At 47.8% G+C, this 14,379-nt stretch overlaps 1 protein-coding gene across 13 annotated transcripts in view; it reads right to left on the minus strand.

Moving 5' to 3' along the window:
- The window catches only part of SPATA22 (spermatogenesis associated 22), a 1,667,071-nt gene that overhangs the window by 1,116,527 nt on the left and 536,165 nt on the right, over positions 1-14,379 (minus strand). The window lies entirely within an intron of this gene.

The raw sequence follows: 14,379 nt of genomic DNA on the forward strand, positions 1-14,379 counted from the left end.
ATTATGTTCAGGATGTTGTGAGGCCTCCTGGCCCCCTCCACCTCGAGCCGCTCGCCTTACTGCCCGGAGAAAATCCTCTACTTGTTGTGGGTTCGTGAAAAATCTTTGTTTCCCCGATGCGTCACTCTGAGTTTCGCCGGGTACAGTAGCGCATCAATTTGTGCCGCTCTCAGCTTCTTCTTGACCTCTATGAACTTGCGCCTCTCCTCTTTCACCATGGGAGTGAAATCCGGGTATATCAAGAAGGTGATGCCATCATATGTCAACGTCTGCTTGTTCCGTGCTGCACGGAGAGCCACGTCCCAATCCCTGTAATTTAATAATCTGGCGATGAAGGGTCGCGGGGTGTTGCCGGGCGTCGACTGCGGACCAAGTGTTCTGTGTGCCCATTCTACTATAAACTGCGATGAGAACGCCTTCTTCCCAATGGCTGCCTGCAGTAAGTTCTCGATATATTCCTCCATTCTTCCAGTATTGGTCGATTCTGGCACACCTATGACATGGATGTTATTACGTCTACTGCGGGCTTCTAACTCCTACTTTTTAGCCGCTATTGTTCGTAAGATCTTGTCCATTCTCGTTAGTTGCGTGGTATGGCTGGCAGTGACGTCGTCAGCATCGGGGATGGTCGCTCCGCCTCCTTGATACGTTCTTCGTGACCGTCAAGTTTGTGGGCTTTTGCATCCATCCTGGACGACATCCGATCCACTTTGTCCACTACCGTTGCAAAACCCTGCCGTATCTCTTGTAAAATATTGTTCATATCCGATGCTTGTGATGTGGCTCCTTTGTTGGAATGTGTTGACTGGGTGTGAGTGTTTGATTGGTTCGGATGCTCCGTACATCACCACCCCCTTTTGTACCGCTTTGTTCGCCATAAGTTGGCTGGGGATGCTCAGACGTGAGTCTTTGCTCACTTTGCCACTGGATTCAAGCTAGCCTGGCTGAAGACGGCTGAAATGCCAGAAACCGGTCCTAGGAAGCTTGTTTCCGGTCCAGGGAAGGCATGGCTTGGCAGTTCGGGCTGGACTGTTCCCACGAGGCACAGGGTCAGACTGATTTGCATATGGCCATGTCTGAACTGGGGTGGCAGAGTGGGCTAAAGAACGGTGATGGATTAAACCCAGATCTGTTGACTGGGTGTGAGTGTTTGATTGGTTCGGATGCTCCGTCCATCACCACCCCCTTTTGTACTCCTTTGTGGGAATGTGGCATGGTTTCCGAATCTTGATCTCCTTGCGTGGGCCTGTTCCCCCTTTTCGCCGCATCAAAATTCAGTTTTGGTTGTCTGGTATCAGGTTTTCCCATGTTCAACATTGTGCACCAGCCCAGGCCAACGCTACAGTTGTTCACCAGCAGCTGGTCGATCCTCCTATTTTAGTTGCAGGGCCAGGAACAGGCGTGCGTGAGCTCTATAATAGCGTAGCTCCCCTCTCAATACAAAGTCTGCGTGTATGTCTGTGCCTGCGCGCCCTTCTAACCGTCTGGTGCAATTTGGAATGCTCTGTTCGTGGTCCCCTGTCACTACCACACGGTGGTCCCACTCCTCCTTGTCAAGGCCTTACTCTATGGTCGTAGGCGGTAATAGCTGAGTTCTCTGCGGCAACGCGGCCCATCCGATGCACATTCCCCAGTCGGCCCGGCATCACCTCTCTCACCAGAGTCCCTCTGGGCCCATCCACAGCGGGGCAGCGAGCAGGGTCCTGTATGACCAGGAAACACCAGTACAGCTTGATAAGGGGGTGGTGGGGTACGATCCGCTTCCAGCTGCTCTGCACTCCTCCACGAATCCCCACTGGGCAGGGGGGTGTCCCACCATCACTTTTTCGGCTCCGCGCAACGCCACACAAATGGTACTAGCAGGCCTCAGGGGCACCTTGCCCGGCCTTGTACACTCCGTTATTGGCTGCTCAGGTACCTGCTGCTCACAGTTTTTGTTTGATTTTTTTATGTTATTTTTATTTTTATATTTAGTAGCAGAGGGAGGTGTGTTCTGCCGTTTCAGCCCACTTTTTGCAACTTTGAGGTATATTTGTTCAGGATAAATGCAGGATCTTAGTTCCAGGAAGCAGGAGCCTCACAGAAGAGCGACCATTCTGCTCACGCTCCCGCTAGCGCCCCCGATTTTATTTAGAACTTGCCTAATACCATTGCAGATGATTTTCCTGAACAGGACAGTGCAATAGAATACCTGTTATGGGTTTGCAAAATCAAAGACCTGAAAACACTGAGCATCCCTTTACCCACAACTAATAAAGGTATTTCAAATTACACGCTAACAAGTGATGTGACACATGGTACAAAAACGTACAATTCATCATCTCTCGATTGAAGGGTTGGTTAGTTTGGCCCATAGACACAAACATGTGAAACTCAAGATTTAAGGGCACCACCGAACGGTTTAGTATCCATAGGCCCAACCCATGCTATGTACACATAGACGACCTAGGGGTAGTGACTTCCTATAGTGTTGGGAAGTTGTGTCTAGATTGGCCAAAGACCTCAACACTATCACAGGTGAAACAACACTTGTCACCTTTGTCAGACAACAGAGAGCTTAAGGATTTCTTGTTAGGTCCAAGAAACCACGTAGAAAACACTTCTTATACATCATCTATAATGAGGTAAGGAAAGACTCCCAAAAGGAAGTTGCAGAGAGACTAGAATTAAGCTAGAAAAGGCCTTAGCTGTAGTAGACAAAGGCATGACCACACTATAGTCTCACATTTATTCATTGGGCAACATTGTATCCTCAGCTATCGACATAATGGAACAAGATTTGTCTATTCTACAACATGGGCAAACTCAGCTACGCGCTATTATGCTTCTAAGCTGGACGCTTCAATCATTGCGTTCTGGCCACGTTCCATGGAGATACATTAAAGACACAAATCTGTTTTCGGCTTACAATCTGACCGACAGACAATTGACCATGGCACGCAGAGATGGGAAGTACACCATGCTATTCACTGAAAAACTAGAGAAGCTACCTTTTACTGTAGTAGAATCACAGTATTCGGAATGGTTAATCCATGGCTATATCACACTGCCAATCACGACATTCCAATTCCAGTACTGCCTGAAATATTACCCAGTCGGCAGATATGAAGCATTGGGTGGAGGGTACATACGAGAAACCTGGGAGTTACCATACACATATAGGTGAAAGAACAAGGAGAAGGAAGTTTTCTTGAATATTTCAAACTGCGAAAAGGCCTTAATTGGGCCTTTAGTGTGTAAAGAAATATCGCTGCACGGGCCATGTAATGCGTCAATAGCTAACTTGTCCTGCTACCAGAAGGGCTCTCCAGCTGCTACAATTCATCCGGTTTTCGAGTTGCTTTCAAATGGGAGTTACTTGATGCTGAATGACCAAGTCTGCTGTGGTATGACGCCCAGCATCGCTTATCTAGTGAACGTCAACTCCAGGGTTATTTGTTGTAAGCAAGTATTGTTTCCCACAGCTCGCACTGTTAAGGAGGCACCACTGTGGCCTTCACTGAATGTATACAACATTTGATTCTCTGAGCAGACTGAAAGCCATGCTGTTTCAGCAAAATGTGGCCTTAACTTCAGCGCAAAAGACTTTTGGTCTCCAAGTGGCAAGGTCGTCAGCAGAGATACAGCAGAGATACAGTTGTTGGTCCGTACGTCTTCCCTCTCCATTACGGAGAAATGGTGCATTGTATCTTTAACATGTCTGATACGAGTGGTATGGTACACTTATTTATGAGCATTGGATGAGGTCTGTTAACCACCTTTCAAACCATTTTCCGAGTGATTCCATCATTTATACACTCCATACTTGGAAGCGTGTTTGGAGGGCTTCCTTTGGTCTTGCTTTCAGTAGCGGGCATCGTGATTTTACTCCTATTGCTTCGCAATGGATCTCAGCATCACTCAAGATATGGCGAGAGCACTGTTGGAGCGACGTTGTTGTGAGCGATTGGTGTTCTTAATTAGGTTACCTCGGCTTCGAGAGCAGAGTGAGCATTGGTTCCTGTCTTTCAGACCGGCCTGGCTTAACAGTATTCCGCATCCTCTTTTGCGGATTTGGACGCGTGTTGGACCTCTTGTCTGACACTACCATCAGTTGAGCCACCAGACATAGACATGCTCCTGGCGCCTTTACGGGCCCAAGTGCACCGTTGTCCACAGTGTATTCCCATGTTGATGATGGCATTCCTAGAGCTTCCACAGGACGCTTCAGCTACTGTTGGACCGGAGAATGGCTCTGCAACTCCGTCTCAGGTACACAGGCATCTACTTCTGCCCCGACGACTGCGGTGGGAAACAGCGATGACACCTCTACTCACTTGATATCATACTTGAGGTACTGCCTCCTGTGGATGCCATGTACAGTGATATTGAGTCTACAGCACAGGATTCTTAAACAATCTGGCCTTTCCATGTGCTGGAACCGTTCGGCAACTATTTGAAATATGTACCAAAATCAAGGTCAAACAGACTGTTTTATTCTTCTCTGCTCTATCTGAACATACTTACTTTCAAAGTGCTCAGAAAAACAATGACATTGTATTCAAAATAGAGAAGATCTTTCATGAACGCTTTTTAGGGCAAAATGCCTTCATTATAGACCTTGCTTATGGACCTTTTTTAAGTGTTTTTTCAATATGCTTTTAATATAAAGGATTTTTTAATGCCTTCTTTAGCATCTACTGTCATTACCTAGCTGAACTTGTTGACCTTTTATGAGGAGTGGGTGTCATGTCATTTAGGTTAGTCCCATCAAGTAACATACATTGTGTCCCATCCACACGACATAACAGTCTTACACAGGTGACCTTTTACCTAGTAGTTTACTTCTGTCTCTCCGACATCAGGCTCTTGGTTCCATATCTTAATCCCTGTACCTGACGAACATAAACATGTCCACAGGCACGGTGGATTTATTCTGTACAAGGATCACCACTTTTTTTCATCCATGGCTAACAGCCAGCTGTGCATGACCATGCTTGTTTAGAAAAGGATTAGCAGGAGATTAGCGAATGTTTTCATAACATATCGGTTCTAGAAAAACCCAGGAGTGATCACTTTAGTATAAAAGACCCTCACTCCCCCTTAGAAGGCAGAGGGGAATTCCTTCCAGGCTGGACCTAGACTCTGCAGGCTGATCCTTCAACAGGCACAGACTGGATATCCCTTGTGGGGTGCCATCCTCGACGCAGAGACGGGGTCCTTCATTCAGAACCATCAGTTGAGGGGTTAGCACTTTCCAGAGGAATTCTTGGTTCCATTAGACATATCTTGGTACTTACACATACATGCTACACCTACACCTCTAGACTAGGCACGGTTACGTAGGCTACACATCGTAGGAGTATGCCAATGCCATTGTTTTATGTAATATGCTTTAATTCATCTTATTAGCGCTATGGTAAAAAAGCATCGACTTTTTACGATATTGGTACTAGCGATTACATTTGTCTGCTCCTGTCTTTTGATTGTCGCAACTAACATGTTTCATAATAGACTGACGCTTGACCAATAAATAATTATTGAAACCGTTCTAATTGTCATTCTATGTATTCTGAGAAAAGTAAGCATGAGTGACTGAGCGAAAGACACCATATTGTTTCTACGATACCTAAGCAATCAGGGTTGTCATGTTCAGTGGTTGCCAAAAACTAAATACAGCACTGTAAGAATACAGGGGGTGGTAGTGGCACCATAGAGCTAGCTGGTCTAACGGATGACTCATCCTGTGGGGGTGTCCAGAGACTGTCTGCACACAAAGCCCTCAGTTTAGGTCATCCAAAACGTGCAGGTCCTGGGTAGTCCTAGGAACTTCAAGACAGGATCTCTCCTCCTCCTCACATGGCACACTGGTCCTGTCAAGCAGGCGGGTACTGTTGCTCCAGGGGCATGTGATCTTATCTTTCCCTGGGTGATGTCCTCTCACCCAGCTGGGAGACTGGCAGGCTTTAGCCCCCCCTGTCCTGATAACAGAAAGAAGCCTTCCAGAACTTATCTTCCTCGTACAGCCCGACTGGCTGCTTTACAGTTGACAATTTTGAAGCCTATAGTCCACTTTTAGGCAGACACCAAATATTATTAAGGGTCTGAGTCCTTAAAGTTTGTGTTAGGCGTCTGCTTCGTTTCGAAGTGCCAACTCTTCTGTCATGCCCTTATTCCAGAAAGCAATCTGTCACAGCAGGAGCAACTCCAAATCTGACAGCCCCATAACACAAGGCATGGGAGTGACTACAGGTTCACACCTGGTGGCACCACATGACTGCAGTTGTGGTGCCATTTGCCACTGACATCAGGGCCGGACTGGCAACCGGGCAGTTTGGAATGCTGCCGAGCTGCTGGAAGATTTTACTGCAGAGGGGGCTGATTTCGTACATGGAGACCTGCGTGTACTTCGAAATAATGAAAACAAAACGAATTTCGTTTAGTACACGCAGGTTCCCATCAACGAAATTACCCTCCAGCTAAGCAGCATTCCAAACTGCCCGGTAGCCAGTCCGGCCCTGACTGACATTGTACAATACTAGGAGCCGTCAGGCTCACTGGTGTCATTTTCTTGCATTTTTGTCTGGACTCAGCTAAGGCCTGCTGAGAGGAACCAAGACAGCATATCTATCGACAATGGCAGTAACAGTACAAACGCAACCGCATTGTTGGAGATCTTATAGAGAACACCATTATCTCAAGGGTAGGATGGAGGGCAATGATGAATCTCTGCAAATATATAGTGTCCACCAAAACTAACAGTACAGAAGGATAGATAAGTCTTCCTGAAAATTCATCACCTTGTGCATGGATCTCAAAGCAATAACACCTGCACGGTGCACCTGAGTAGCAGCAAAATATCCATCTATCATAAAGTGGCTGCTTGGCAAATAACCACAAGTCACATCTACGTAGAATCTAACATTGTCCTTCTTAGCTCCACTGATGACTGAAAGAGGGGATCATCCACTGTGACATGTCTAATATGGTGAATACAGTAGAAAAATTCACATCCATGTACAAGTCTGTGGAGCTGCTCCTATTACTTGAAATGGTGAGGGTGAAGGAATATATATGGAAGGCTGGATGACCCATGTGAAGAGCAGAAATAACTTTTGGCAAAAGGATGGAAAAAGCACTCTGCATGATGTCTTTGATTTTTTGAACGTCATGCTGATAAAAGATTCGTACTGAGGGGCGCTAGAGGGCGCACGAGCAGCATGGCCGCACTTGCGTGAGGCTCCTGCAGCCTGTGCCAATATCCTACGATTATCCTTACCAAATCACCTCCGACGCCGCTATAATTTTGTGCGATTGCAGAGGACCCGTTATCTAGCACTCTCTGAAAATTTGGAGAGAATCGGACCGGGGATTGCAGAGATATCGCGGATTACGTGCCCGACCGACTGATGCTATCAATAAAACAATTTTAAATGAGAAAAATGCGAATAGATCTGCAATTTTAGAATCAATCTGTATGGGAGAAAAAATGTCTTGTTGTTATACTCTGTGTGTGACATACAGAGACAGTACCCAAGGGGAGACAATTGTGTTCTCAAGAACAAATACAAGTTAGGCACAATGTCCACATTTCAAATTTTATCAAAAAACAGTCACATTTATTTACAAAACCAAAGAAAAAGCAATACTATTTATACACGGCGCAAGTACTATAGAGGTGAAGAGAAAGGGGTGCTCAAGTGATAAGAAAGTATAGAAAAATCATCCTAAAATGCGTTTACAATATTTACAACAATACAACAAGGCGGTAAACCTCCCGCAAGTTGAAAAAGGCCTGTCCAATTCCTTCCAGGGCAAGTAATGGGAGGGGGGGTGGAGAGGGGGTAAATTAAGATACAGGCACTCAAAAAATGGGGGGCGTCGACGTTTCGACCCTAATGCTCTCGGGAATTTTGTTTCCTCGGCTGCGGGTCTTCTTCAGGACGTACAGAAGGGAAGGGGGGGGGGGGGGGGTTGGGGGGGGGCTTGCCCGCAAATCCACTGAGTTTCCGGATCAACCACCAATGGATCTTGTTTGGTCCAAATTCCTCCAAGTTTTATGGAATTGACCTATCTGTAGGTCGATTGATATAAGGTGGGTTGGCTTGTTTACCAGATGGTAGAATCAATGTATGGTGGGTCAAAGGTCGTAGCCTACCGGCGACCAAACAAGATCCATTGGTGGTTGATCCGGAAACTCAGTGGATTTGCGGCCAAGCCCCCTCCACCCCCCTTCCCTTCTGTACGTCCTGAAGAAGACCCGCAGCCGAGGAAACAAAATTCCCGAGAGCATTAGGGTCGAAACGTCGACGCCCCCCATTTTTTGAGTGCCTGTATCTTAATTTACCCCCTCTCCACCCCCCCTCCCATTACTTGCCCTGGAAGGAATTGGACAGGCCTTTTTCAACTTGCGGGAGGTTTACCGCCTTGTTGTATTGTTGTAAATATTGTAAACGCATTTTAGGATGATTTTTCTATTCTTTCTTATCACTTGAGCACCCCTTTCTCTTCACCTCTATAGTACTTGCGCCGTGTATAAATAGTATTGCTTTTTCTTTGGTTTTGTAAATAAATGTGACTGTTTTTTGATAAAATTTGAAATGTGGACATTGTGCCTAACTTGTATTTGTTCTTGAGAACACAATTGTCTCCCCTTGGGTACTGTCTCTGTATGTCACACACAGAGTATAACAACAAGACATTTTTTCTCCCATACAGATTGATTCTAAAATTGCAGATCTATTCGCATTTTTCTCATTTAAAATTGTTTTATTGATAGTATCAATCTTATCAATAGTCTAGGACCATTGTTTTGATATCATTTATACCCAGGTCCTTTTGATTTTGCGGGTGACACCCCATTAATCTAATCGACCGACTGTTGCGACAGAGCCTGCACGACGCGAGACCGGGCTTCAGAACTACACGACGCCGGTGAGCCCTCGTGGTCGGAGGGCCCCGGATTGAGGAAGTTCGTATGCCCGCAATTTGTGGACGGTCAGGGAGCTGTGGTGTGATGCTACATTCACCGGAGCTCGACCTGAATGCCTAGAACTAGTTGGTGACACTGCTGAACGGGAAAACGGCGTTTTGGGGTGCACACAAGGAGAGGTATGGCGTGCTAAGATTACAGGCTGGGCGGGACTGATGTAAGCGGAGGGACCCGACATCGGCCATAGTCGCCTGCGACCCCCTGCCCACCCCCCATTCCCCCCCTTGGAGAGAGCGGAGTGTGCTGTGACGTGGGAATCTGTGCAGGACGGAGCGGAAGCAGATGCCTTAGTGCCAAGAGTGAAGCAGAGCGCGACGAGGAAGGCAGCGACCGTTGGACTCCCTATCATGGTTGTGGAGCTGTGGTCGAGAACTAGGAAACGGCCGGCAGTGCCTGGATGCAGGTTGCGAGCGGTATCGTTTGGGCGCCTTGGCAGGTAGCGACTTCAGAACGCTCTATTTTACGAACTTACTGGGCAGTGGGCGGCTGGTGCTGGGCTAACGAAGAGGGACGAGGTGCGCCAACATAGGAGGATTAGCTGTTGGAGGGAGTGCGGTGCCATCAGCTATCACTGCTGAATCAAAGGGACACACACTACATCTGTGAAACCCACATTGATCGGGAGCAAGCAAGGGGCCACATACCGGCATGGTGGCGGTGTGTACGCAGTGCTAAGATCGGGGTGCATGGGTGCATCGTGGATTGGCCTGAAGACACGTGCATGTTGTGCGTATAGTGAAAATAGGCCCTGGGGAATGGAGGCCTAGATCCCGCGTATGCGCATAGGAGATACGGTGGATACCCCGGCAGAGATGGAGACATCTTGTGACGCGGGGCACGGTCCTTATGCCGGTGCAACCTTGATAAGGGTGATTGTCGTGAGTGAGGTGTACCTTGAAGATTCTCTGTGACCCAGTGGGCGCTGCGATTTGTGTGGAGTGCCGCGAAGTCTCTGGGCGACCGTGCGCGGCTGGCATTGGGCCTTGAGAAGAGTGGCTGTGCGAGACTAGGCCTGAAGGGCCCGATCGGCTGCCTTCATTATAACGTAAAGGCGACTATAGGAGCGCGCAGTGACCTTGTGGGCAACCGTGCTTGGTGAAGTGAGGCAATTGCTGAGGGCCACGGCTACATACAGCAGTGCTGCCGGTGGATTGGAGAACGATTCACTGGTGACGTCCCAGTCCATGTCGGAGGCCTCTGGATCGCCCCGAGGCGGAGGGGGTAAGGGACCCACTTTAAATAGAGGCAAGCCAGCCAAAGGTGCTACCATGGGAAAGCAGGATAATAGGCAGGAGAAAATTTCCTTTGACTCTGCCCAGCCGTCGAAGAAAAATTTGAGGTTAGAGTCGGACTCTGGTGGACCTCAAGGCGCATCAACAGCCGGGACTAGCTGCACTACGGCTGCACCGGATATGCACGTTCTGCTGCAGGAGATGAAACAGGGATTCGCAACGGTGGTGGACAAGGTGGATCGGCTATCATCCAGAATGGACGCTATTGTCCAAAAGATGGACGTTCATGAGGAACGCATAACAGAGGCGGAAAGGAGGATCTCGGACCATGATTATACCACGGCATCACACGATACCAGACTGACGAGAATGGACAACATCCTCAGAGTGATAGCTGCGAAGAACGAAGAGTTAGAAGCGCGTAGCCGACGCAATAATATACGCGTGGTTAGTGTGCCGGTCTATGTGGAGAGGATCCTGAAGGCAGCGGTGGGTGCAGAGGCCTTCTCACAGCAATTCATTGTTGAAAGGGCACATCGCTCTCTTGGGCCACAGCCCAAACCAGGTGCACCGCCAAGGCCGATAATAGCACGGCTCCTGAATTATCGGGATCGGGATACTGCACTGCGTGCTGCAAGAACAGCTAAACAGTTGTTGTGTGATGGAGTGAACTTTTCTCTATACCCGGACTTCACACCTCTGGTGCAAGACCAAAGACGGAAATTTCTGGATGTGAAGAGGAAATTGAGAGCTCTCCAAATTGATTATGCTTTACTATATCCTGCGAAGCTCAGAGTCACGCATCAGGCGAAACAACACTACTTTGTGAATCCACAACAGGTTGAAGATTTCTTAAAATCACTGAGGCGTGCACGTGGCAAACATCCTGAAGAGGAAGGAGCGGAGGATGAAGGGGACTGAACTGTAATAGGAGGTTGTTAAGAGTTCTTCATGGCTGAACTGTAACAAGGTTGGGTTCGTATTGAATATTTTTTTGTTGTTGTTTTTTCTCTGCAACCGAATTGGGGACTCTGTAACTGCACCACTGAGGTGAATACAAGACACTGATAAACTCGGCGTTGGTACTACAGGTGGTTAGATATGCCAGGCGACGCTCCCTTCCCTCGACTAGCCCTCTGTGGGGAGGTTCGGATCGAAGGACGAGGTGAAGGGGGCTGGAAAGTGCGTACCTTAGATGACCCTACTAGGGAGTGCCCCTCTGGAATTGTATGTTACACTGCAGCTATTTGGGAGTTTGCTAGCGGTGGTAGGGGAGGGGAGGGAATGGGATGCTGGAGAGTTGGGGTTGCTTCAGTGGGAGGAGGGTGGGATGGGTAGGAATGTGATATTGATGCTTCGGGTTCGGGTTGGTAGGATATGGTTCGGGGTGCATAGGATACTGTTCATTTGGTGGGAGGGGGGGATTGGTGAGATGTTTGAATTGGATGGGGGGAGGCAATGTATAAGGGTTGAGGCGGGGAAGTTTGGTTGCAACAGGCAAAGGTTACACAGAATTTTGCATGTCACTGGAGAGATGGCTATGGGATGGCTGGTGCGCGGTTTGGGCGGATGGGAGTATGTATCATTATGGATATTGTATGCGCTAATGGCTGATAAAAACAGGAATAGACTGTCGATATTGTCATGGAATGTGCGGGGCATCAAAGATGCTAGGAAGGGTAGGAATGTACTTGCTTACTTGGATAGGCACAATGTGCACATAGCATTGCTACAGGAGACGCACTTCCGGCCGCGTTCGGCCCCCACATTTGCTAGCAAATGGGCGTTGATCAGGAAATTCTCATCCTATTCCTCGTATTCAAGAGGAACTGCTGTATTGATCAAAAACTCAATTGCTTTTCAACTGATGGGGGAGGTACTGGATCCTAATGGACGATTTGTGCTATTGTGGGGAAGGTTGGGCATGGATACTGTTGGGATAGTGAGCTGTTATGGTCCTAATGTTGACACTCCGGAATTCTTCACAACACTTTGGCGGCATATACTGGGTGTGGTTGCCACTCATATCATATGGGGGGGATTTCAATGTTACATTGGCCCCTGGTATGGATAGATCAGATGGTTGCGTGCAATATAACAGGCAGGCGCGTGATGTGCTGGTAGGCATCATTGAGGAAGCCGGGCTGATAGATAGTTGGCGACACACACATCATGCACGCAGGGAGGGCACGCACTTTACATCACACACTAATACTTGGTCTAGACTAGACTACTGCTTTGTGACGAGGGGACTGTGTGAGGGGATAGGTGGCGTAACACATTTGCCCCGGACCTACTCGGATCATTGCCCGGTGTTGCTGTCCCTCACTATACCAGGACATGATCGGATAAAACCTCCATGGAGAATGCTCCCTTCCATGCTACTGGATACAGTTTTTAAGACAGAGTTGGGAGAGGAAATTGAGGAGTTTTCCCCCAGAAATAGGGACTCGGTTGCTAGTGTGGAAGTAGTATGGGAGTCATTCAAGGTTACAATCAGGGGGATTTGCATATCCAAGGGTGGAGGGGTGCTGAGAGATATACAAAGAACACTGAACAGATTGGAACGTGAGCTGAAAGAACTAGAAATTGGAATGGCAAGAAGGAAGGATGAGGGGGCGCATATGACATTTAGAAATAAGCTCTCGAAGTAAGAGGAAGAAGCGGCAAGGGAAGTTAAATTCAGAGGGAAGTATTGGAATGCACGTAGGTATTGCGAAGGGGAACGACCAGTCAAAGTGTTAGTTGCCATAACAAGGAAACCGCGCTTTAGCTCCAATATATTAGAGATTGTTACGCCGGAAGGGGTAAGTTGTCGTGATACTGAGAGGATTCAGGGGGAATTTCTGAAGCATTATAGCCACCTCTATACATCGCAACAGTCTGCCGAGGGAGACATGGGAAGATTCCTTGATGACATTGCACTGTGATGGCTCAGTGATGTGCATAGAGCATTCCTAAGCGCGCCGTTGGAGCTTGAGGAGATACGCGACGCGATTATGTCATTGGCTAATGGCAAAGCGGCAGGGCTGGATGGACTCCCTGCGGAGTTCTATAAATGTTGCATAGATGTGATGGCGCCGGTCCTTAAGGAAGTTTATGAAGAATCTTTGGAAGTTGGGACACTGCCGGGATCAATGAGAGAGGTGGTCATTACCTCACTGCTGAAACCGGGAAAGGACCCGACAGAAGCTGACTCATATCGGCCACTGTCGCTCATCAATTGCGATGCGAAAATCTTAGCTAAAGTCCTTGCAACAAGGCTCTCGTTGATTATGACCAAGCTAGTATTACCAGATCAAGCTGGGTTTGTACCGGGCCGTGCCACCTCACATAATCTCAGAACGTTATTCTCTTTAATACAAACGATTGCTCCTGATCTCCCAATCGCTGCCGTATTCTTGGATGCTACGAAAGCGTTCGATTCGGTTAAATGGCCATACCTATTTAATATCTTACATAGAATGGGGTTTCCGAAATGGTTTGTAAGTTGGGTGGAACTATACCAAACCGACGGCCAGGGTGGTTGTTAATGGGGCGCTGTCGACCCCGATACCTATAACCAGAGGAACCAGACAGGGGTGTCCTCTTTCCCCACTACTGTTCGCTATAGCGATAGAGCCACTGGCTTGTCGTGTCCGTCAACTACATAGAAATAGTGCCTTCGTTGCTTCCAACGCCAGATCGGGGTGTCATTGTATGCGGATGACATCACGCTTTATGTACGGGACCCGCAAACTAATCTTAACCCTATTCTACGTGAATTTCTAGTTTTTGGCTGGCTGTCGGGGGTGCAAATAAATTGGAAAAAATCTCAATTCTTCCCGCTAACGAGCGCTGTTCAGAAATATCAGCTGGATCACCCACTTGAATGGTGTGATTCGGATCTTAAATATCTAGGAATAGTGATATCCCTGAATAGAGAGGAGACACTGAGGCTGCATTACAGGGTGGCCATCTCGAAACTGGCGGATAATGTTACACGCTGGAAAGCGCTACCATTGTCAATGGCTGGCAGGGCATCACTAATAAAGATGGTGGTATTGCCACAGTTTTTGTACCTCTTTCAAAACGTGCCTTACTTCCCTGGAACCTTTTTCTTTAAACAACTGAGGTCGGAACTAATTCGCCTTTTTTGGGGGGGTAAACAACCTCGGCTGCGCTGGACTATTCTAA

The sequence above is a fragment of the Lissotriton helveticus genome, chromosome 3_1, assembly GCF_964261635.1.
Source record: "Lissotriton helveticus chromosome 3_1, aLisHel1.1, whole genome shotgun sequence".
NCBI lineage: Eukaryota > Metazoa > Chordata > Amphibia > Caudata > Salamandridae > Lissotriton > Lissotriton helveticus.